This window comes from Ovis canadensis, chromosome 20 (assembly GCF_042477335.2).
Source record: "Ovis canadensis isolate MfBH-ARS-UI-01 breed Bighorn chromosome 20, ARS-UI_OviCan_v2, whole genome shotgun sequence".
NCBI lineage: Eukaryota > Metazoa > Chordata > Mammalia > Artiodactyla > Bovidae > Ovis > Ovis canadensis.
Window position 1 is genome coordinate 29,671,306 of NC_091264.1, and position 25,232 is coordinate 29,696,537.

The following is a 25,232-nucleotide window of genomic DNA, read 5'->3' on the forward strand; positions in this document are numbered from 1 at the left end:
GTCAGAGGGGGGCCTGTTCTCCCATCAGAGAAGCTGGGACCCAGAGAACCAAAGGCAGCAGCGTGGAGTCCAGCCAGAACGATTAGGTCTCTGGAGATTTCTTACAGGAAAGAAAATGAGCTGACTTTCCTGGTCTCCAAAAAAGTAAGGAAACTGCAGCAGTGGAGATGGATGCAGGTGTCAGGAAGCACTTCCTGGCACCCCAGAGCTGATAAGTACCATGGGGGCTCGAGGTAATTACTTGTTTATTGATTGGTCGAGAGCAAAAGGGAAGCATCACAGGATGGATGAAAAATGAGGTACGGCAGGGGGAGGGCGCAGGCAGACAGCTCACTGCTCAGCACGTGCCCTGATTGGCTCTGAGACTGTGGGCAAGACACCAAAGCACCTCTCTGAGCCTCAGTTTTCTCACCTGCAAAATGGGGTGAAACCTATCTTTGAGCTTGGTGGTGAGGGTGACATTGCAGGATGCCTAGCACCACCCTTGCAGATTCTCTGCCAAAGTGAGCTTTTGTTTGATTTTCTTTTCTTTGATATCCTTCCCAGGTTTATTCTCCAGCCTTCTCGAGCCTGCTCCATCTTCTCCCACAGCATCTTTAAGACAGTCGGGGATCCCTGAGAGACAGTGTACGCATCCCCAGCCCGCTGTGCACAGCCCTGAACTTGATGTAAAACACAGGACAGCTATGTTTTACGGAAAACTAACCGCTAAGAGTCGGACACGACTGAGCGACTTCACTTTCATTTTTCACTTTCATGCACTGGAGAAGGAAATGGCAACCCACTCCAGTGTTCTTGCCTGGAGAATCTTAGGGACAGGGGAGCCTGGTGGGCGGCCGTCTGTGGGGTGGCACAGAGTCGGACACAACTGAAGCAACTTAGCAGCAGCAGCAGCAGCAGCAACCATGTGTCAGGCATGGTACCAGCCATTAGATAAGAAGCTGTTTCATGTAATGCTGTTCTGATTTTCTGTTGCTGCCTACAAATACCCTGAAACTGTGGCATAAAATAATACCAGTTACTTATCTAGGGGTTGACCAGGCTCAGCTGAGTCGTTCTCACTCAGGGTTTGTCCCCGATGAGTGCTGGTCAGATGGGGTAGAGGCATCTCACTCAGCAGACAGTGGATGCTGGCTGTCACCTGACCTCATCTGGGAGAGGAGAAAATGCCCACACGTGGCTTCCTCACAGCAGAGAGGCAGACAGACAGAGTTTGGTGGAAGTCCTGTTGCTTTTCATGACCCAGCCTTGGGAGTCAAGCAGCTTCACTTCCACAACATTCTTTCCATCAGAAGCAGGTCACTGAGTTCAGTCCTCAGTCAAGAGACAGAAGTGCCAGTCTTGAAGGGAGAAGTGCCAAGGGTTTCAGATGTGCTTTAAAATCACAGCCATTCATAAAAATCCGGCAACTTATCCATTATTGTCTCAATACATAGAAGAGGAAGTTGAAGCTCAGAGCAGTTTTGTAATTTGCAGAAGAAACAGTTTCACTCTCAAGTGGAGAAAGAGTTCTGCCTTCAGGCAACTTATAGAAAAGAGGAGACCTACCCAAGAGGGTATCTCAAGCAGAAGGAAGCCATCGGGAGCCCCTCTATCAGGGGAGCCCCAATCCTGCCTTCAGGGAGCCCCAGTCTAAGGGGAGACACAGCCTTGCCCTCAGGGATCTCTCAGTTTGATGAAGGGCTCAGAGTCACTTAACTTCAGGGATTTTTCTGACTGTTTCTGCACTCATTGATCATAGCTTCTTGATTTCTTCATTTCCTCGGATGATACTTGGCTTCATAGCTTGCTGTGGAATACGGAGGGTATTTCTACCAATGTCTTTTAATTAATTAATTAATTAGGCTGCACCAGATCTTAGTTGAGGCATGTGAGATCTAATTCCTTGGCCAGGGATGGAACTCAGGCCCCTTGCATTGGACCACTGGGCTATGAGAAAATCCCAGAAATAAAATGAATTAAAACTTTTCTATATCTACAGGTCAGGATTTCAATCCTCAAGTACTGGAAAGAAACTTGGACTGCGAGCAGGGTTTTATTCCCAGCCCTGGAAATAACCTAGGAGACCACTTTCTCCTCCAGACCTCCATCCACACCACGGCAACCCCCTGGCATCATTAGAATCAGTGACATGTCAAAGACAAATCCTGTGCATAGAATGCATAGCTGAGCCAGGGTTAGAACCCAGACCCTACAAGGTGCACAGCCCAAGGCTGTCTGAGGAACGTTTCCACGGGAGGGCAAATCAAGTGGGTGGAAGGTCCTAGTGGGTTTCTGGAGGATGGTGAGAATCAGAGCAAAGCTGGTGAGGAAGAGAAGAATTCCCACTCATCCCTGGGGAGGTGCCGGGTTCCACTCTTTCCTCCACATGCCTCCTTTTCTGACTTGGTCTCCAGAGCTCCCAGAGCCTCTACCCGCCTGCAGCAGGTGTGGGGAGGGGTCATATGTACATTTGGACAGGACTCTGAGGCTGGAATTTGTAAGGAGCTGCAAAGAGACCGGCGCCCTCAGTAAGGCACGTCTCCTCTCGGAGTGCCATCTCCTCATCTGAACGCTGGAGACCGGTCCACACCCACGGCCACCCCACTGTGGTTGCAGGGCGAATCTCCCTGCACTGGCGTGCCCCTACCTGGTGGGAGGAAATCCTGCTGAGGTTATGCTTGTTTTAAATTTTCACAGCAGCGTTTGGAATCTTGTTCCCATTTTGCAGAGGGGAAACTGGGGAGGCTCACCTGGAAGAGCTAAGACTTGTAGGTATTAGTGTCGGAGTCAGCACAGACTTTTAGCATCTACTCACTCACTCGGCAAATACACTTTGCCACTCCAGGTACTGTGCCGGACCCCAGGCAGAAAGCACTGACCCAAGGGCCTGGGTCTTGTCCTCCTGAGGTGACAAGTTTGGAGTGGAAGACAGGTTTATAGACAGGTGACCATGAGGGCACCAAGTGTTCCACACGTGGAGAACCTCAGGGCGCTGCAGGGCAGCCACGAGGGGAGCCCGCTGGGATGGAGACAGGGGAGGGTGTCCTGAGGACGTGATGTGCATGCTGGCATTTCCAGGAGGAGCTAGAAGAAACTGACTCACCAACTGGAGGAAGCATTAGGAGTTCCCCTGTGTCAGCAAGACCAGGGACAAGGGCCAGCTTCTCTCGCGGGCACTGAGAAGGATGCTGGGCTGGGAGGCCTGGGGAGCTGCACTCTCCATCATGGGGGAGAGGGGAGGTTAGGTCCTCTTTGCAGAGTCTGGGCCCTGAAGGTGGGTCGAGACAGCAAAGTCTCCAAGTCACTCTGGACAAGCCGCTCTGGACCAGTCACTGGAGACATGCTGTTAGCCCCCTATCTCCTATTTTGGGTGAAAGAGGATGCCCCTCACATGTTCTCCCACCTGCCTCGCCACAAGGCAGACTGGTGTGCCCACCAAAAACCTGGGCCTGATCTCCAAATTTACTTCTGCCTTTCCTCTTTCTGGGTCTCCTGATCTGTGCCTCCATTTCCTTATCTGCAAAATAGATCTAATAAAAGCACCCATATCATGGATTGCTCAAAGATTAGAAAAGCTAATATAAGTAACGTGATTAGAACAGTCCTCAGCACATGGTAAACGCTCAACAAATGTTATTTACATGTTACGATAGTCATCCCATAGATAGCAGCTGGGTCACTCTTTCTGTTTAACCCCTTTCAAAAGCATGTGTGTGATTTGGGGTGGTAATGGTGATAACAGGCTTGCCAGTGGTAATGAATCTACTTGCAATGCAGGAGACCTGGGTTTGATCCCTGGGTTGGGAAGATCCCCTGGAGAAGGAAATGGCAACTCACTCCAGTTATTCTTGCCTGGGGAATTCCATGGACAGAGCAGCCTGGGGGGCTACAGTCCATGGGGCTGCAAAGAGTCATACGGGACTGAGTGACTAAACAATAGCAACCATGGTGAGTCCTGTGATTATGATATAAGGAGTGGCTTCAGTGACCCATGGTGAGTCCTGTGATTATGATATAAGGAGTGGCTTCAGTGACGATGATGGTGCTGATGGTGGTGAGGATGACATAGCAATGATGAAGACCTTTTGTGGTGATCAGTGACACCCTGCAATGGCAGCTTTGGGGGGCATATGCTTGCATCCCAGGTCCCAGTTGAGACTCCCAAGAACATGCTCTATGTCTCATTCCCCTTGGTTCCTGGCAGCCCCAACCTCAGCTGAACCTGGTAACCAGCACACAATGGGTATGCAAAGCATGTTTGCTGGATGGATGTCAGACCTCATCCCAGACAGATCTCTCTCAGAACCTCATCATCACAAGAAATCCCACCCTTTCTTATAGTAACTGTTTTATCTCTCGTGACTTAGTTAAGAGATCCTGGTTTCTTTACCCAGACCACTCTCACTGCAATGGAAGGTTCTTCACCCCTCCTGCTCTGTAGCGGGAACAAACTGGTGACACCTCACCTTTTTCTGGAGCCCCGTGCGGATACAAGGACTAATGGGAGGCATAAGCCCTGCCCTGCAAGATGCGGCTGGGGGTGCTCACCATTGATTGTCAGTGACCAAGAGATGCTTGTGGGGAAAGGAGAACTCCTGCTTCTGCAAGACATCAAGGACCAAATAACCCCAAAAGGTGCTGGAGCCACACTTCCTGAGAGGTCAAATCATTCAGGTAGAGCCTGACCTGCCCGGGTCCCCCGCCTGAAAGCAGATCCTTCTCCACGCAGCCTCGCCCTTTTGGTGAGCAGGTTCCAAGGGGCCAGATGCCATGCCCCCTTCTCCATCCACCACCATAAAGAACAGAATGGGCCAGCCAGGTCTCAGACCAAAGGCAAACGGGCCAAGACTGCTGGCGGTCATTTAAAATCCATTCTGTCCCCTCTTCCCTTTCTATGAAGATGTCTGCTGTTTAGTTGGGGACAGGATTATCATAAATTTAGCATAAACACAATCTTTTTTGGCCTTAATTGCAACTTGGTATTGGGCTTCCCTGGTGGCTCAGATGGTAAATAATCTGCCTGCAATGCGGGACACCAGGGTTCCATCCCTGGGTCAGGAAGATCCCATGGAGAAGGGAATGGTTACCCACTCTAGTATTCTTGCCTGGAGAATTCCATGGACAGAGGAGCCTGGCAGGCTATAGTCCATAGAGTCACAAAGAGTCAGACGCAACTGAGCAACTAACAGTTTCACTTTCATGGACTATATGACCAACTTTTGGCCAATGGGATATGAGAAAAAAAATAAAGAGTGCAACTTTAGAGAATGTCATTAAAAGGAAGGGAGTATGCACTTCTTCCCTTCTTTTGCCTTGCTGGCTGGAATGTAGACATAAAGGATGTGGCTCCAGCAGCCATCCTAAACCATGAGGTAACGTGGGTCTAGAGGCCATGAATGGTGGGGAAATAGGATAGAAGGAGCCTGGATACCACAGCACACATTGGCAGTCTAGGAGTAACTACTTCTGGATTTCTTAGCAGTGAGAGAGAAATAAATCTCTCTTATTTAAGCTACTGATATTTTGTTCATTTGTTCATTTTCTGTTACTACACACTAAACTTAATTCTAATTGACACATCCAAGGACTGAAACTAGTCCCCAGGCATATTTCACTTGCCTACACACCAATGTTCATATGTTTTAAATTCGAGTCCCACATGTTAAAACCAAGATTTTTTTTTCACATAAAAGTTTGCATTGTGATTTCTTCTGAAACTGCAGTTCAGCCTGGTGGTGTTGGAAGAAGCTGAGTAACAGCTGCCCTTTTCTGCTAGAACCCGGGTCCTTCTGTTCATCACAGTCTCTGCCGAGCCCCTCTCACTCTGTATTCCTCCCTGGTACCAATGGCTCTGGGCTTGAGTCCCTGGGGCAGGTTCTCACTGTCCACATTCAATTCCTGAGGAACCCTCCTGGCCCTGCCTTCTCCACATGTGCCCCTTACGCACCATCTAGAACCCATCAGCGTCCTACTCTCTGGCCCAGCCGTGGGGTGGGGACTTTCTCAGGTGGGGAATTCTATCTAGAAGCAAAAGCCAGGTGGGGAACAGGTCTGGGACTGGAGTAGGGGCTTATCCTGGGCCACCAGCAAGTCTGTGGCAGAACAGACCAGGAGTCTGGAGTCCTGAGCCCCAGCCTGGTGACCCAAGCTCCTGAGTCTTTGGAAGAGAAGGTTTTGGTAGAAGAACTTTCTTCTGTTCTCCTAAAACAAAAATGAAAACAGAAACAAAACCAGCCCCACCCACTGTGTCCAAATCCAGGCAGTGGTGGGAGAATGTGGACAGGAAGTCGCATGGGCGGCATCCTGGTAAAGACCGGCCACCTGCCTCCCGCTCTGAACCCTAAGCTGTGGCAAGGACAGAGGCCAACTCGCAGTGAGAGCCGCTCTATGTCAGTCCCAGGCGAGGAGTCCCTTCTCGAAGAGCTCCAAAGTTGGAATCCTTTCATTCTGTCATCCCCAGCTCGTGAAGAGCCTAGGATGCGGAAGAGGTCAAATGAACAGTGATGGATGGATGAGCTAACAAGTAAGTGGATGAAAGAAGCAGAGTTCAGGGCCTGTGCAATAAGCCTCAGATGGATGCAGGCATTGCCTGTAGGTGAGTTCAGTCGTGTTTGACTCTTTGCGAACCTCTGGACTGTAGCCCACCAGGCTCCTCTGTCCGTGGAATTTTCCAGACAAGAATACTAGAGTGGGTTGCCATTTCCCACTCCAGGGGAATCTTCCTGATCCAGGAATCAAACTCACGTCTCCTGCATCTCCTGCACTGGCACGCGGCTTCTTTACCACTGCGCCACCTGGGCAGCCCTCAGAAGGATGGCATGGACACAAAAGCTCCCCTTCCCCTCCCAGGTTCCTGTTCTTAGGAATTACCAGAGATTCCTGAACGGAGGTTCTGGGCCTGCTGGTTCCGATCCCCTCCCCCTTCCCTTGACTCTGTAGACCCCTCCTGAGTGGAGGAGAGAGCCTAGCAATAAAGTTCCCAAGTGGCATGGTAGCCTCCTCAATGGCACCCCGCTGCCTGTGGTTCCTGCTGGCCCCGGGAAGGGACTAAGACGCGGTGCTGCCCCATTTCAGCACCACAGTGACCGATGGGAAATTGCTCCACTCTTAAGACCCATGCTTTGTCTCTACAAGCAGAAAAATTAACTAGAACAGCTAATTAATCAGAGAAATGTGCAACATCTCTGTTATTTTTAATTCCTCACCCACATTAATGCATTATTGGTTTGCTTTAAAACTAATTCACAGCCCGGTCTTGATTCCCTTATCTCAGGGTTGCCAGCTCCGGGCTGGACGTGAAGCAAGCTCTGCTGCTGATTCCCCAGTCCTTCAAATCTTCTCAAAGCACATTAGAGTCACATAAACAGGACATGTAATGAGACAGCCCTACTTTGCTTTGATACTTTTAATTACCAGCCTGAGAAAGACAGGGAAGAGGCGAGGAGGCCCAGGAGAGATGCCTGGGGCCTGGCGATGCATACTCGTTGCCTGCTGCAGGGATAAAGCCAAAACCAGCTGGCTCTTCTCTGAACACCTTCCCTGTCTCAGGGGTGCTGGTGGTTTCCAGCAACAGAGAGGCACCGGGAACATGTCTAGTAGACATGCGACCTATGCTGATCAAGGTACACAGAAAAAGGTCCCTTTTTTTTTAGAATGTAAGTTTCCTTCTCCCCACAGAAGGCTGGTAATTTGACAAGGAAACTTCCTGAATAGGAGATGTCAAGCAAGGACTTTCATCTTCCTCAGGCAATCATGCATTCAGTTGACCAACACTTTATGAGCACCAGTTGTGTGCCAGGCACTGTCTCAGTTATTGATGATACATCAGTAAACAAAAGAATCACCGATTCCGGTCCTCACAGAGCGGCCACTCCAGCAGGAAAAAGATATAACTATAAGCACGATAAAGAGGGCATTACACAGTGTGTCCCTGGGTCTTGCGTTTCTACACATCTTGCAGGTAAGAAACGAATTGCTTCTTGTTCTGGATTTTCCTTTCAAGGATGTTTGTGGAGCAAACAGCCTTGGAAGCTAGAGGTTGTGTCCCTGCTGCATGCTTTCTGTCCAGTTTAGTAAAATTATTATCTCTTCTGGAGCAAAGGACAGGCATCCCGTCCATTATGAATGATTTGACTTCCTGAGCACCTGTTCCCCTCCCGTAACATTACCCATCACATGGGCAGGTCTCATCCAGACCTCTTTACATCACCCTGTGAGAACCAGGGCTCAGGAAACCAGTGTGAGAATTACGCTAGATAAGGTGGGATGAGATTTGTGCCTCCCCCTGCATGCTAGTGAAAATGGTCAATAACACCACCTCTGCCCTCAGAGACACATAAGTCAGCTTCAAGGCACAGCCCAGCACCGTTGTTGTTGACAGAGTCGTTCTGACTTCCTCCCGGCAGGTCCAGGTGGAGTCACCTGTGGTTAGCACACTTACCACATCAGGAGGGCTTCTAAAAGAAGGAAGCAGCAGACACGAGTTCCATCCCTGGGTAGGGAAGATCCCTTGGAGAAAGAAATGGCAACCCACTCCAATATTCTTGCCTGGGAAATCCCATGGACAGAGGAGCCTGGTGGGCTACAGTCCAAGGGGTAGCAAAAGAGCCAGACACAGCTTAGTAACTAAACAGCAAGGATTGTGGTCAAAGGCAGGGGAACGGACCACTGTCTGAGCGCCCTGGAGCCCTCCCTGACTGCTCTGCCTTGAGGACCACTGCCTCCTCTCACCCCCAATCACAATTAGTCCCTGGCTCCCAGCGTGGGCCAAGGTCTCTCTCATTCTCCCCTCGGTGTGGCTTTTGTCTCCCTAACCAGGTCGTGAGCCCAGAGCAGGTACCACATGTCTGAGTGTCTCCGATCTGCCACACATCTGGCTCTGCTCATCACAAACCATCAATAAATTCTCAGTGACAAGAGCAACAAGCCTCCTGCTCAGTGCCAAGCGCAGTCCTTCCGCCGCATAAACTGTGCAAGGATCTGGAGGGAAAGTGGTGGGGCCACTGGGGCCACCTGGTCCTCCTCTCTCCCCTCCAAGCTGTCTTCCCACTCAGCCTGCTCTGGCCTGGCCGTTCGCCCCCTTGCGAGGGGCTCCAGCCCCTCCTCCCCCTCCCCCACGCATCCCAGGAGAGAAGGAGGTGGAGATGCCTGGTTAAGTACCTTCCTGTCTGCATCCTGCTCCCCCAGCCTCCACGACTATTATTGGTAAGTGAACCAATTTTCTCTCCTGACATCTGTAGCTCTTAGCAGTGAATATATTTGAAAAACCCTTTATGATTACTTGAAATCTTCCCTGCAATTTGATTCCTGATATTTCTCTGTACTCACTGAATGATTCTTTTAACTCACTATTTCTTACACCACAGGCCTGCCCATCTCCCCACCCCCCCACACACCACCTCGGATATTTATCCCCTTCCTCCCACAGCCTGCAGAGAGGAGGGCAGGCCAGGCCAGGGCCCACCTTCTCCCCCTCCCCCTCCCCATCTGCCCCCAACACTGCTATCCCAGATGGACAACCCCCATCTCCAAGCCTCACGCTCAGCCTAGGACTTTGTAAAAAGGAGAATCTCTCAAGGAGCTGGAGTCTCCTTCTCCCCCATCTGCCATGAGCCACATACACCACCCGCTGCCTGGTCTCAGGATTATTTCCAGTTCCTTCCAGAACACTTAGCGTTCCAGCCTCGGCACGTGAAGCTGACTTCCTCCTGGAGGAGAGTACAGTTGGGGCATAATACTAGTGATCAGAACAAACTAGAATGGGTTTCAGAATACTGGCTGCTGCTGGGGTGGGGATGTGGTGGGGCCTGAGCCGGGCATTGAGCCCTGTGCACACGTGCTTAGCCGCTCAGTCATGTCTGACTCTTTGCAACCCCATGGACTGTAGCCCACTAGGCTCCTCTGCCCATGGGGATTCTCCAGGCAAGAATACTGGAGTGGGTTGCCATGCACTCCTCCAAGGGATCTTCCTGACCCAGGAATTGAACCGGAGTCTTCCGCATTGCAGGAGGATCCTTCACCATCTGAGCTACAAGGAAAGTCTGCTTTGAGCCCTGCTTGGCTCTAGAGACATTGCTGCGATGCACTTCCACAGGGCTTTCCTTGTGGCTCAGCTGGTAAAGAACAGATCTACAATGCGGAAGACCTGGGTTTGATCCCTGGGTTGGGAAGACCCCTTGGAGAAGGGAAAGGCTAGCCACGCCAATATTCTGGCCTAGAGAATTGCATGGACTGTACAGCCCATGGGGTCGCAAATAGTCGGTCGCTGCAGCAACTTTCACACACTTCACTTTCCACAGTGGTGGTGTTCGGGGGTGGAAGTGGGGTGGTGAAGGTTCTAAAGGCACAAAAACGTCATCAGCTCCAGGTTAGCTCTGCAGACTTCTCCCAGCTATAAGGAGCCTCTGTCCAAACACAGTGTTAAGAGAGTGAGTCTTCATGGGGCTTCCCTGCTGTCCGATTGCTGCCAGACCTTCAGGCATTTGCTCTAGACTCCAAACACCGTGCAATGGCATCCGACACCATGCCTCTCACTCACTCAGTTATCCATTCATGTAGCTGATAGTTCCTGAGCACCTGGCCTGTGCTACGGAGCCTGGCTGGAGCTGGGGGGGACAAAGAGGGAGCGAGCCCGGTTCTGGCCTCCTGAGCTCACAGCCAGGCGTGGGAGCAGGATGCAGAAGTGGCGGTGCAAGGAATGGGGTGGCTGGAGGCTCAGAGCCCACATCCTGGAGTCAGACTGTCCGGGCTTGAAAGCCAGCTACTACTCTGTTCACAGTGGGACTTTGGGCACGACTCAGCTTTTCAGGGCCACAATTTCCCCATCTATAACAATATTTACCTCATAGGATTAATATGAGTTGATATATGAAAAGCTGGGGCTTCCCTGGTGGCTTAGTGTAAAGAATCTACCTGCTAACGCAGGAGACTCAGGATTGATAGCTGGTCCAGGAAGATCCCACATGCCACGGGGCAACCAAGCCCATGCTGAGGCTGTGCTCGAGGGCCCGTGCTCCGCAAAAAGAGAAGCCCCTTCAGTGAGGAGCCCATGCACCACCACTAGAGAGTGGCCCCTGCTCTCCACAAGCCCGCCCAGCAGCGACAACCTAGCACAGTCATGAGAAATGCATAAAATTATGAACAGCTGTCAGGACAGAGCCTGGCAGATATCAGTGCTGTATAAACATTAGTTATCCCTGCTACAAGATGGGACTGACTCTGTTTCCTGGTACCATTGTAGAAAGAGATCTTATTATATCGATCACCATTGCAGATATTCAAGCTTTCTGTTCTTGGGATAACGGGAGACCAAAGAGGCCCTCTCCTTTTCTCAATAGGAGCTGAGAACTGGAGAGATTGAAAAGACCATTTCAGGGGAAACAGTGTCCCAAAGAGATGAGCTGAGTTGAAGAGGTACAGTAGAGAGTGAGCAGGGTAATGGGTGTCCCTTGACCCCCATCCACTCACATCCAGGGCGCATGCCCTGCTATGTCCACACAGGAAGTGGGTGTGGGAGTAGGCTCCCTCCAGAGGGACTCATGGGGTAAGATCACAGGTCTTCCCATGTTCCCTTCCCCTAAAGGGTCATTGCCCTCAATCCCAGGCTTCCCTGATAGCTCAGTTGGTAAAGAATATGCCTGGAATGCAGGAGACCCTGGTTTGATTCCTGGATTGGGACGATCCCCTGGAGAAGGGATAGGCTACCCGCTCCAGTATTCTTGGGCTTCCCTTGTGGCTCAGCTGGTAAAGAATCCTCCTGCAATGCAGGAGACCTGGGTTCGATCCCTGGGTTGGGAAGATCCTCTGGAGAAGGGAAAGGCTACCCACTCCAGTATTCTGGCCTGGAGAATTCCATGGACTGTATAGTCCCTGGGGTGGTAAGGAGCCAGACACGACTGAAAAGTTGACTTTCACTTTCCAGGCAGTAGGTGCCTCTAGTCCTGCTTTTTCGCTGGACTTTCTGCGAGCCTGTCCACCTGAACTGGCAGGTTCAGAGGGTGGGCCACATCCCCCAGCCAAACTGAAAGGGCCCAAAGCCCAGCACAAGGTCTTCTGGGTCATGTCATCTCCTCTCTATCCTCAAAATGAGCTCGGCCCCCAGGGCTCAGGTCAGCTTGGGGGAGAGGTGGGGAAGTCAGATGCTGAGTCATGAGAACAGTTCTGAGCCTCAGAGCATCCTGTCCTTCCTGACAAGCTGCTAATGCAGATTGGGTTCTCATGGTGGAACCAGGCGTACCTGTCCTCCAGACCCCATCTCTTTCAACTACAGCGTCCCCCTACCCCAGATCTTAGCCCCAAGATAACCTGGGCACAGCTGGGGTGCTGTGCTGCTCAGCGAGGTCCACAAGGAGGAGCCAGAGGGCGCCTGATCTCTCTGCATTGTACAGGGAGGGGCCTCCTGTGAGGTGAGTTGATACCTCCAGGCAAATATTATTGCTGCAGCAGCTAACACAATTTACATTCACTCAGCAAAATTCTTCAGTCCTAGGCACTAGTCAGGATGGGCTCTATTGTCCCCATTTCACAGATAAGGAAACTGAGGCTTCCAACAGTGAAGAGGCTTACCCTGGGCATACAGCTTATAGGGGCAGCTAAGACCCTATCGCCATGGTCTCCTAGCTCTTCCTTGGGGCTCACTGTCCTCTGTGAGATTCCTGCTTACACTGGGTTCTAAGCTGAAGAAGAGCTCAGAAACACAGGCACCCCAGGAGGAAGACCCAGGGGAGAGGCCCCTCAGGGATTGCCTGTGTCCTGTCTCTGGAAGTCAGAAGAATTTGGTTTCTGGGTCTTCCCAGGTCTGCCTTTGCCTCTGTCAGGTAGCCGGGTGCAGGTGGCAGGGTAAGTGTGCAGGGGCTTGCTGGGCTGTCCCGAGAGTGAACAGCTGCAGGCTGACACACACAGAGCTGGCACGGCGGGGCTGCTGCCGCCGGGACCATTACCGCCTTGATTAATTAGGCGCCTTCCATGCAGAGCCTCTGGGCTCCTGGGGCTGCCTGTCAAAACTGCAGGGCTCAGCAAACTGTGGGGCACCAACCCGGAACCACCATCCAGACCTGCTGTGCTGGGGAGGGAGGCAGGGGGCGGGGTAGGCGGCGGTCTCTGCCACTCTGCTTGGGTGAAATAGCCATGGGTCTTTCCTTGCTGGTCCTGAAATGTCGCAGGACCTCACCAGCTCCAAATACCATTTACTGAAGACCTGCTTTGTGTATCCACTTCCTTGGGGGCTTTATCAAACCTAGGAAAGAGGAGGGGAGGGGGGTCCCATAGCCTCCAACTTTTGACTCCTAAGACCAAGGCGCCTGCCCTTAGCACCCCTCTCTCTCATTTAGGGAAATCACTCATGAGTCACACACAGTAGTCACGCTCCTCCTAACATTCTCTCACCCAAGATCCTCGTCTGGACTAGGGTGGGGGGTGGGCTGGAACAAGCGAAGGAGGACCAACTGGGACCTTCACCCAAGCCCAGGCCAGTGGAAATGCCCGCCTGCAAGTGCCCACGTGCCTCTTCTCCAGGTACAGGCTGGAAATACCTGAATAACAGACTATGGTCGTCTTGCTCCATCTCTGGGTTTCCTAGTTTAGTAAACCAAGATGCTTGGTGGTGATAGGGTCATGAGTTAGGCTGAAAATAACTGCCAAGCATGTCCACACCGAGGTAAGCATCACCACCAGTGGGATGCTTCTAGTCGTTCTCTCTGGGGACTAGGCATACTCCATCCAGAGCATTCGGGTCGAGGGACAGTTGCAAAGGGCTAGGTACTCAGTGTTATCAATACAAACGAGGCACGTGGCTGCGCCTGTCCTCAAAGAGCGCCCCTGGTGGAGAATACAGGAAGCTCATGTCTGTGAAGGCAGGAAAAGGGTGTAGACTTAGTGGGCGGCCCCCAGGTGTTACATCCTACATTCCAGCAGCTAATGCTGGGGATAGGGAGGGAGGCAGAGGAACTTTTAGAGGCAATTAGAACAAGTGCTCGCTTGAGGGGTCCACAGCGAGGACAGTAAGAATGAGAAGAGAAAGGCAGTCTAGAAGGAGTGAAGGACCCGGAGGTCTCAAACTCAGTACTGTCCTGGGAGTGGTCAGGTGAGCCTGGCAGGGGATGGGTGTAGACTCTGCGTCAAAGAGAACTTAACTTAGGCCAGTATCTGGGCTCAGTGCTTTGTCAGCATCTTTTCATTTAAATCCTCACAGCAACCCTCGGGGATAATGATGGTAGTATTCTCTTCTGCAAATGTGGAAACTGAGGCTCCGGAGTCTGAACTTGCCCAAGCTTGCAGAATTAGAAGGGACAGATGGCCAGCCATCTGCTCTGTGGGCCAGATTCACCTGCTGGCTTGGCTGGAGGAGGGAAGGCTGAGGAGCCCAGTGACTCCAGGCCACCTGTGATTGGTCAGATGTAGCTGGACTGCACGTCCATACCAGCCTCTCGGACAAAGCTAAACTGTATGAGGCTGCCCCAGAACCCTCACATCTGTGGTGTAGTAGCTTCCCACACCAGAGAATGAGCTACAGGGATGTGATTGCTGAGGATGGAAAAAGGCGGAGAGGAGTCTAAAAGGGGAAATGGGGTGTATCAGTCTTCTTGGGTTGCCACTAAATATCACAGACTGCGTGGCTTAACTATAGAAATGTACTTTCTCACAGTTCTGGAGGCTGAAGTTCAAAGTCAGGGTGCCAGGATGGTTGGCTTCCTCCGGGGTCTCACCCCTCGTCTTGCAGAGGGCCGCCCTCTTGCAGCCTGCCCACATGGGTGTCCTTCTGTGTGTGCTCTGTTGCTGTCTCTGTGTCCTAATCTCCTCTTCTAATAAGGACACCAGTCAGATCGGATTAGGGCCCACCCCAGGGCTTCATCTTAACTCAGTTACTCATCTAAAGGCCCCATTTCCAAATACAGTCACTTTCTAAGGTACTGCGGCTTAAGGCTTTGACATATGAATTTGGAGGGCGTGCGTAATTCAGCCCATAACACTCCACCCTCTGGATCCCCCCAAAGCTATGTCCTTCTCACATGCAAAATACATTTACCACCAGCCCAATGGCCCCAAAGTCTTATCCAGTCCCAACATCAACTCTAAGCCTCAGAGATATGAAATAGGTCCTAAAGGTAGAAGGGAGTTCAAACAAAGAAAGAAGGTATTGCTGAGGCTATAGCTCCATAAAGCACAGAACAATCTTTGAGCGGGGCTGGGAAGGATCCACTGAAAGGAAAGGGCCTGACACTAAGGTCTCACCAGGCCAGGACCATCCTCATGGAAGAGGACTGCGTTAGTGAGGACAGGGTGGAGTGAGAGGTTAGGAGGATGGGGGGGAGTGTTGTGCAAAGCTCTGAGTAGAAGAGATTCGTCTGCCCGCTCAGCCTCCGCATGGAGGCAACTCTATGTGTGTGTATGTGTGTGTATGTGTGTGTATGTGTGTGTATGTGTGTGTTTGTGTGTGTATGTGTGTGTATGTGTGTGTATGTGTGTGTATGTGTGTGTAAAACAACCATTATTGTTTTGCAGTCTCTGCATCTGCACCTCAGAGACACAGGAGCCAGGATGATGGATCTATTGATTAATATTTTTGTTCACTTCAAGATATGGAATCTGAGTCCCTTTTTAGACACGTTTTGCTGGAGGCAATTGCCTTTACCTTGAATGTTATTGGGCCTCTTTGTGCCCTGATGTCTAGAAGAAGATGTGGGCCCCCCTAGAGAGGCAGAGAGGGACCTGATCCCAGGGTGGGAAATAGCACAGGGGCCTGAGCTTCCGGAGTGGGGCCTGTTCTTCGGGCTCTGGGGAAGCTGGCAGAGCCCAGCTTGCCAGCCCCGATCTTGAGTCTTTGGTGACTTAAAGGCCCTCAGAATGACAGGAACTTCAACCTGTGGTTCCCAAACGTCATTGCTCATGATCACCACGTGAGGGGCTTGCTGAAATTACAGACTTCTGGTCTTTTGTTTTGAATGTCTAGGAGTAAGTTGCAGGATCCAGCACTTCGACAAGCAGCCCAAGGGAGTTCTATGGCCCATCGATCAATACTTTGAAAGAAACCTGGGTCTCATTCAGTCCCCTCATCAGCATGACCAACTGGAGAAGGTGGATCCAGAAAGTGGTGCGGAGGCAGCCCAACGGTACGACACCCTTGTCACCCCACGTGGCCTTCAAGAAGCAGGAAGACCTCTGTGGGGGGATTATCAACCCTGTCACTCACTAGAGGTAATACCCTTCCACAGCCCTGTCAGTGCCCGAGAGTCAAAGACCCTGGGAACATGCCAGCCGTGGACGAAGTTGGGTTTATTACTCATTGCAGAGAGGGAGAACATACATGGAGGGGATGGAGAGGAGGGACCTGATTGTGTCATAAGAGGACAGAGCTAGAGAGAAGCCATCGGAGGATTTGGGCTCTGGTCAGGCGATTTGCAGAAGATCCAAGAAGACAGCAGTCTGCTCAGGACTGACAGCTGTCAGAAAGTGGGGCAACCCCTTGAGTGGGTATCTCAGTCAACTTGATCCATAGGGAGGCGGGCACCATAATTAGTGAAAGAGCAGCAGTCAGTCACCTTAGCTGGGAGGAGGGCTGCTTGATACGTTATGGTTTGCACAACATTCATGTCCTGTCTGTGTTCAGGCGTGGTTATGGAACAGACTTGTTTTTGCCTTGTTCCATCATGGTTGCCGATGGCCTCGTCTGATATTAACATTCTGGGAAATTGTTTACATTCAACAGGAGGGCACCAAGGCCAACTCCCAGACAAGAGGGCTGCTCTTCTCCTTCTCATCACCCTATCACAGGCCCCATCCAGGAAGCTGGGTGTTTTGTGTACTGTCCGAAGGAAGGACAATAGCCTCTACGCCGACCTCATCACCAACCCCTCCGCTACTCTGAGTCCCAGTGAGGCTCCAGGTGTTCCTTCCCCGACTCTACCCGTGGAGCCGGCTACCTCCTCTGGCTCCTCCCTCTCAGCAATGGTTTTCCTCCTGTCCCTTTAGCCGCTGCTCGTCCTATTAAAAGGCATAGCCTGGGCAAAGAAGACACTCCCGCTCTGCTCCCTTGTATCTTGATTTCACGTTGCTGCTCTGCTGCTGAGGTGCTGTGTAGCTATGACTGTCATCAATGACAGACCCCACGGTGATTTCTCCCTACAGTACTCGGCCCAGCCAGGCGCTCATGCAACAGTAGTGAGGGTGATGTTTAAGGGGTTGAAGCTGATGGTGTTCCTAGTGTTGACTTGGATAACAGTGATGATTGGCTAGCATGGTGGTGATCACTACCAGAGCGACATAGGGTGTTAAGGATAGTGATGGGGGTGGTGATGGAGGTGTAGTGGTGGCCATGGTGATAAGGTGATGGTGATGGTACGGTTGGTAGTCGAGATGGTGAAGAGGGCGGTGCTGGAGAGGTGATGTCGGAGTTCGTGGCCGTCACAGTGATGGGGAGGGCAAAGGCGGTAATTATGGAAAAGATTAATTTGTAGGTTGAGACCCTTAAGGGTTTTCAGTGGTGTTCATGGAATAATCTCAGAGAGTTTATTAAGTCTTCTACTTCTTTCCTCAGGCAAGGAAACTCTAAATCAACTTTCTAAGGGTGCTTATGGGCAGACAGTGATGCGGAAAGAAGATGGTACGACAGATCTCCCATCTCCCGCGCCCGCAGCCCCAGGCCTGCCCTACTTCCAGGCCCCTGGAAAGGCGATGCAGATGGCTGCTTCACTGCTGGCAGTGTCCTCAGACAGAAGGGGGCTCCCTGATGGGCACCAGCAGCTGTCAGGCACCTGGGGAGACTCAAGAGACCTGTCTCTGATAAGACCTGTCATATGCAGGCATGGACAAGTGTGGATACAGGGTCAGGGGCCTGGAGCTGCAGAACCCATGCTGTCCCACAAGGCAAGGGTGCACAGAGCAGATGGTCTACACCAGGACACTCAGGCCAAGACACAGGAAGATTGGGTGAGCTGACTCAAAGTGAACAGCTGGGAATGGAGAAGGCAGGGCTGACAGCCTGGGATGGAACTGGCTAAACCTTCCAGGGAAATCACGTGTTTGGAAAATGCTTAAGGCAAAAGGGCTTTGAACCCAGGTCAAATATTGCATCTAATGATGGACTGTTTTACCCACCCTGCTATAGGAGCACCCAGTGACTGACCTTGGGGCAGGGAAAGGGGATCCTAAAACCGGGGCTGTTACACCCTACCCTGGGCTTCCCAGGTGGCTCAGTGGTAAAAGACTCCACTTGTCAATGCAGGAGCCACAGATGACATGGGTTTGCTCCCTGGATCAGGAAGATTCCTTAGAGGAGGAAATGGCAACCCACTCCCATATTCTTGCCTAGAGAATCCCATTGACTGAGGAGCCTGGTGGGCTACAGTCCATGGGGTCACAAAGAGCTGGACAGGACTGAGCAAGTGAGCATGCGCGTGCGTGCGTGCACACACACACACACACACACGCACGCACACACGCACACATCCTACCCTGGGAGGGCCTGACCTACTCCACATGGCCTCCATGACTTCATCCCTCCTTAAGACACTCAGGATTCAGAGGCATAGAGATCAGGGGGCCTCAGGTTTAAAGAGATCCCTCAGTCAGTTCAGTCACTCAGTTGTGTCTGACTCTTTGCGACCCATGGACTGCAGCATGACAAGCTTCCCTGTCCTTCACCACCTCCCAGAGTTTGCTCAAATTCATGTCCATCAAGTTGGTGATGCCATCCAACCATCTCAACCTCTGTCATCCCCTTCTCCTCCAGCCTTCAGTCTCTCCCCGCATCAGGGTCTTTTCCAAGGAGTCAGTTCTTTGCATCAGGTGGCCAAAGTATTGGTGCTTCAGCTTCAGCATCAGTCCTTCCAATGAATATTCAGGACTGATTTTCTTTAGGATTGACTGGTTGGATTTCCTTGCTGTCCAAAGGGCTCTCAAGAATTTTCTCTCATAGCACAGTTCAAAAGCATCAATTCTTCGGCCCTCAGCTTTCCTTATAGTCCAGCTCTCACATCCATACATGACCACTGGAAAAACCATAGCTTTGACTAGATGGACCTTTGTTGACAAAGTAATGTCTCTGCTTTTTAATATGCTGTCTAGGTTGGTCAGAGCTTTTCTTCCAAGGAGAAAGCGTCTCTTAATTTCATGGCTGCAGTCACCATCTGCAGTGATTTTAGAGCCCCAAAAATAAAGTCTGTCACTGTTTCCATCGTTTCCCCATCTATTTGCCATGAAGTGATGGGACTGGATGCCCTGATCTTTGTTTTTTGAATGCTGAGTTTTAAACCAGCTTTTTCACTCTTCTCTTTCACCCTCATCAAGAGGCTCTTTATATCTTCTTTGCTTTCTGCCATAAGGGTGGTGTCATCTGCATAGCTGAGGTTATTGATGTTTCTCCCCGTCATCTTGATTACAGCTTGTGCTTCATCCAGTCCAGCATTTCTCATGATGTACTCTGCCTATAAGTTAAATAAGCAGGGTGACAATACACAGTCTTGATGTACTCCTTTCCCAATTTAGAACCAGTCTGATATTCCATGTCTGATTTTAACTGTTGCTAGGTGATCCCTAGGGAACCTATGAGTCACGTGGTGACCTTCGCAGTGCTGGTCATCTGGGAATCAGCTGCATAATTTTCCCCAGTGAACACTCTATTCTGTATCACTCACGGTCCAATCAGGAGAACGTAACCCATACTAGGTATTTCCATCAGAGAGATTTAATACAGGAAACTGGTTACACAAGTATTGGAAGAGCTGAGGAACCAAAAAGGGGGTGCAGAAGCAACCAGAGGTCAGCAAGAGCAGGAAGCCACTCTGACCCTGCGGGCAGGCGGGACAACAGGAAGTGCTGTTGCCAGAAACCGGGTGCCAAGGCTGTGGGGTAGGAGTTGGAACTGCGTTGGAGAATCAGCCATCCTGAAGAGATGCCTTAAGGCAGGACAAGAGAGGGAGAAATACCCTGGTTCCTCACTTTTCATTTTCTGCTGTCTCCCACTATTCCTCCTATTAGCTGACCCAGCAAGAGACTAGCTGGCAAAGGAGGCTGGGAAGCATCATATGCAGGAAGGCCGGAAAGAGATCTGAAAGCAACAAGGCAGTGACGACTCTAGGTTACGACCTTAGGAAACTGAACTACCTTAAGGTCTCAAGGGCTCAGTGACTAACACCCCTTCCCCCACACCTCGTTCAGAGTTTTCTGAGAAATAGATACGGGAGTCAAGCAAAATGGAAACCAAATATTACCTTCAGTACCACTGAAGGACAGTGGAGACTGTGGCATTAAGGTCTCTTAGCAAGGTGGGCCTGTAAGACCTCATGCCTAAATTTACCAGGCTTACTGAGTCTCAGGCAGAGCTGGGCGTCTGCAGTGCCACCCTCCTCCCATGGTGGGAATAAGCAGAATATCTGTGCTTTCTGTCAACAGGAAGATCCCCAAAGCGGGGAGCACTCAGATTCTCCCCCAAAGCTGCCCACAGAGAAATCGCCTCTTCCCCAGGGAGGGCAGTGAGGGAAGCGATGGAAAGAGGAAAGGACTGTTGCTCTAATGAAGGGCCCTCTGCGTGGAATCAGAGACCAGAAGACCTGAAAGCATAGTCTCCAGTTGGTAATGATGAGTCACCTCTATGAATCCCTGCTGAGTGGTCAGCCAGCCACTCCTGAAAATGGTGAGTAATGGGGACTCAGAACCATGTGAAATAGCACTTTCCATCTTTATACAGTTCAGATGGTTAAAACGCCCTTTATAGTAATCTGAGTTTTTCCTGTAGTTTCTATTTCTCCCTGGGGTGAGGGCTAGGGGCTTCACATAACATCTCTGATCCATTTTCGGCAAGACGATGTTGAAGACGTACTTAAAGAGGGCAAGCAAGTATATCATCCTGAGACACAAGTTCTCTAGGCTAAACACTCCCAGTCCTTTCGATTTGCTCTTATATGTCCTTAGTTTCCCAACCATTCAGCACTCTAGTGTCCTCTTTCTGGACAAACTGCATTGGCCAATATCCTTTTTAAGGTATGGCACCTACAACCAACCACACCAAGAAATCACCTTGTCATCTCTGCCACCAAAGTGACCACCCTGAAGCCCCCTCAGTAGAGGGGCTTTAGAGTTACCATCGCTAATTCTACCCCATGAGACAGGTACGATCGTTTTCGCATTTCGAGTTGGGGAAAACAGACTCAGTGAAGATTTGACTTTCCTGGGGTCCCCCAGTTAGCAAGGGACTCAGAACTGTCAGGTCGCAAAGCCTATGTTTGTTACCCGAGGATCCACAGTTCCCAGAGCTAAGAGTAACCCGCTTGCAGACCCTATGGTTGAGAGAGCTCCTGTGACTCTGGATCCACCGGGAGTGAGAGGAAGATGAGGGAAGGGGAGCAACAGGGGTCCTGGGTCCCAGCCCCTTCTCTGTCCCGATATGTATGCTGTGGCCTGGTGGTGACCTTGCCCTCTTCACTGGCGAACATGACCTTTCTTCCTCCAACAAACCCAAAGAGGGAACTGCTCAGAGCAGCAGTGTTTCCTCGCTTCTCACAACAGGAAACCTCAGGACACAGAGCCACACTCTTCTCCTATTTATTTCAATGTGTTTTAGGCAAATAGCTCCTGTAGAAATGCTCATCTCTGTCTATAGCGGAAGAGCTCTCAGCTGTTGCCAGTACCTGAGACAGAAAGGAAATCACATGTTAATAATTCATCAGAGGGTGTGTGTGTGTGTGTGTGTGGCTACCTGAGAACAAGTCTCATATTTCTCATTTATAGGCCTCTGATACCATCCGACAGAAATCCATTCTTAAGTGAAATATTGATAGGTTTACTCTGCAATCTTAAGCAGGCCTCCTAAATTGCTGTAATTAAGGCTAGTAAAGAGGGGTGGCAGCAGAGAGGGGAGACCAGAGATGCTGGGCCTGAGAACACGCACACGTACATAGAGCTGGTGATTAAACTCAGCTGATGGTTGAATTCCAAAAAAAAAAAAGAGTCATAAAAAGACATCTCAGGAGCTGGGGCTCCTGCTCCCAGCTCAGAGTCCCTGCCCCATCGAGAGAGTCCCTGAGAGCCGTAGCCCCTTGCTCAGGTGTCCTGCCTATGGGGTGTCCATGATGGGGTGATAGGAGGTGGTCAGGTGGGGCTGCGAGGGAATGGGCTCTGGAGATTCAAGGAGATGTGGATGGGCTAGAAAGACAAGAATTAGAAACACAGGAGCAGGGACTTCCCTGGCGGTCCAGTGGCTAAGACTCCACACTTCCAGTGCAGGGGGCCCAGGTTCAATCCCTGGTCAGGGAACTAGATCCCACATGTTGCACCAGGTGCAGCCAAATAAATAAAATAAACACAGGAGCATGCCATAGAGGGTGAAGGATTTGTATTCTCTTCGAAATCGAGTTTAGGGCTCCTTGAATCATAGTCAGGAATGCCCCGGGAGACTGTGAGCTTGCCCATGGGGGGATTTCAGAGGGGCCTCTTTCCCGCTCCTCTCCTAGAACCTTTCTCTTCCTGTGTACCCTTTCCTTCCTCTTTCTCTGCCTCCCTCCCTCCCACTTCCTTCCTTTCCTTCTTCCTCTCATCTTACTTTCTTCCTCTTTCCTGTCTTTCTTTCCCGACAGTATCAGAGGCCGTGGTAAATATTTTTCAGAAAGGCTTTAATTAAAATGTTAAACCCTCAGCTGCAGCCCCAGCGACTTTCCCAGAACTATACATCTTCTCGGCAGCTAATTATTTAAAGTAAAATAGTGGCATTCAGTCTGTATATGAGAGATTAACATATTAATGGGGAGGTAATTACGCTTTAGCCCAGACGCTCTGTCCTGGAGCCGCAGCTTCAGTGGGCTGTGTCCCCAGGGCCTGGCTCGCTACACCTGCACAGGTGTCTCACCTCCTCCTGGATCCCTGAGCTAAAGTGGGAGGCCGGGCTCCCTCCTCCAGACACCGTTTCTGTCTGTCTGTGAACGCTCCATCATAATGAAGAAATGCGTGAATCAGAGAAGGAAGGAGATGGTGGCAGCAAAATGTGGGGATGAGGACAAGTGGGAGCAGTGGACACAGCCACGGGCATGGGAACAGGGGCAGGGCGTAAGTGTCGGCAAAAGGCCCAGCAGCTGACACAGATGGACAGTTCAGAGGGGGAGGCTGTTTCCTTCCAGGCTGTTGGTGGCAGGGGAGAGCGGGAGGGTGGGGCGGGGCAGGACAGGAAGAGGATTCAGACCTGGACTCGGGTCCTCTGGAGGGGCTGTGAGTCTTGGTCACTTGCATTTAATCATTCATCTGTTTATTTATTCATTCATCAACAGTCTATGTACATGAGGAATGCTGCAGGCGTCGTATCTCGCACCGGGGACGGAACTGCCAATCTGCAGTCTCTAGCCTCAGGGAACAGCCTAGGAGCGTATCACCTGCACGCCTACTTGGCCCCTGGTTCATCTCCTTGAGACACAGAACCATGTGCTCTGCATTTTCAGGATGCAAAGATCATCAGAATAAAAGGCATGGGGGCCACAGAGAGGTGAACAGGAAAAGATGTCTCTTCTGCACCATACCACCACTCACCCTGACACAGAGAGGCACCTGTGTCCTAGCAGGTCACACCAGGAAGGCCTGCCACTGGATTAGTCTAAATGTCTCCTTGTATAGCTGAGAGATGGAGCCCAGAGAGGTGTGACACCACTCAAAAGTCACACAGCTAGTCTAACTGAAATGGGACCAAAGCCAGGACAACCCCACACATACCCCTCAAGAGGTGATGTCAGACTCGGGGGACTGTCCACAAGAATGCATCTGTCAGGCGAGGTTCCACGTCTGCCCGGAAGCTGGCACCATGTGAGTGGTGGAGTGGGGACAGGTTGACTCTCTCAATGGTGTATGGCGCTTGGAAGCTTAGTGTGAGAGAGAGGAGATCAACAGTTCGGGATCCAAATCCCACCTCACATTCTTAGCTGCCGGGCAGGCTTGTGTAAGTTATTAGAATTTTTGGGATCTTGTTTACCTCCTTTGTCAAACGGGCACAATAAAGCCTGTCATCCCCAGAAGGTACAGGGACCAGAATGGATGTAGCGCTGGTACAGTGCTGGGCAGGAGACCAATAAAAGGAATCATCACAGGGTGAGCTTGGCCACCAGGGTAAGTCCAGTTGTCTTCTGAACAGGTGCCACTTAAGCCAGGGCAGCGACACAGGAGTTTCAGGGGCAACAGGGCAGATAGACTTTGATTTTGTTCTTGTCGTTTCATGTTTTTTTTTTTTTTTAACATTTCACAGATAAACTGCTAATATAATTACCCCTGGGTAACTGGGATTTAACTCACATTTCCCACTACGAGGCACTGCGGGTGAAAAAGCAAAAGGAAAACATCATGTGTACTTCATTGTACAACATGCAGGAAACTACCTCCTACATCATGTGTGTGTGTGTGTGGGGTGTGTGTGTGTGTGTGTGTGTGTGCACGCTCAGTTGTGTCTGACTCTTCAAGACCCCATGGACGGTAGCCTACTGGCCTCCTCTCTCCTTGTAATTTTCGAGGCAAGAATACTGGAGCAGATGGTCATTTCCTTCTCCAAGGAGATTTTCCTGACCCAGGGATTGAATCTGCATCTCTTACAAAGAATCTGGCAGGCGGGTTCTTTACCAATGTGTCGCCTAGAAAGCCCCAGAAGTGAAGGATCTGCCCTCTCTGAGGCTTGAACTCAGGACCTTCAGATTATTATGAGACTAACGTGCTGCCTACTGCCCTAAGAGGGCAGACAGTCTGACTTTTACTTCATGTCTGTACTCTAGTCTTTTTGTCTCCATCTGACTGAAAAGCTGTGCAGACACTGGATGGGGTCTATGAATCCCTAGTCGCTTCTTGTGTGTGTGTTCATTTTCCAGAGAAAAGAGTTTGTAGTTTTCCTCAAGACTTTCTTCCTCCAGGGAACCCTCAGCCTGTTGTTGGAGATTCATTTTCTACCTTCAATCTGAGGTAGAGAAAGCTCTGCCCTCAGGGAGCCCCAGGCTGAAGGGAGACACAGCCCCTCCCTCAGGGAGCCCCAGTCTGAAGGGAGACACAGCCTCGCCTCAGGGAGCCCCAGGCTGATGGGAGACACAGCGTGGCCTCTAGGAGCCCACCTCTGATAGAGGAGATACAACTGATATTTCCAGGCACATCCCAGTCTAAGGAAAACAAAAAATATCAGAAATAATTCACACATGCCAAGCAATGTTGTACCAACTGAGCCCCAGGCACTGAAGAAAGACTCAGCCGAGGCAGGATCCAAGCAGAAGACACCAGCCCAGGCTGCCCCAGCCCCTCCTCGGTAG

The 25,232-nt window shown here is 50.9% G+C and overlaps 1 non-coding gene across 1 annotated transcript; it reads right to left on the reverse strand.

Moving 5' to 3' along the window:
* Nucleotides 1-24,598: 24,598 nt before the first annotated feature.
* Nucleotides 24,599-24,674, reverse strand: TRNAM-CAU (transfer RNA methionine (anticodon CAU)). The gene is given in 2 exon segments: nt 24,599-24,634; nt 24,638-24,674. It is a non-coding gene; the product is annotated as a tRNA-Met (tRNA).
* Between the last annotated feature and the right edge of the window lie 558 nt (nt 24,675-25,232).